The following is a 483-nucleotide window of genomic DNA, read 5'->3' on the forward strand; positions in this document are numbered from 1 at the left end:
CACGTGACCACCGCGGGCAGGGGGGAGGGGGTGCGGCGTGAGCCCACCTGTCACTCGCACGAGGCCGAGCTCGCGCGGGGACCGGCAGTTGCTCCCACCCGTGGCAGGCGTCAGCCCCGCGCCGGGAAAGGGCCCTAGAGCAGCCCTGCCTAGTGAGTCGAGACAGCGCTTCGCCCACTGCTACCCCCCACTCTTGGGGCCCGGCTGCCGGCGAGGCCCCTACGTGCCTCGACCCCGGGCGCCAGGCGCTTGGTTCAACGGCGCAACCGAGCCCCCCCGCCCAGCCCAGCCCCCTTATCTAACCGGCACACCTGAACTTGCTGATTGTGGGCAACCGACAAAGCTCCCTGACTGCCAGCCCCCTGAGCCAATAGAGAGCCGGAGCCCTTCTCCGCCCCGCCCCTCCGCTGCCTCTTCGGCCAATGAGGGGATGGCAATGACGGGAGAGGGAGAGAAGAGACGGAGGTGGGGGGAGGGGCGGGG

The sequence above is a fragment of the Gavialis gangeticus genome, unplaced genomic scaffold (genome assembly GCF_001723915.1).
Source record: "Gavialis gangeticus isolate Ggan-Ray unplaced genomic scaffold, GavGan_comp1, whole genome shotgun sequence".
NCBI lineage: Eukaryota > Metazoa > Chordata > Crocodylia > Gavialidae > Gavialis > Gavialis gangeticus.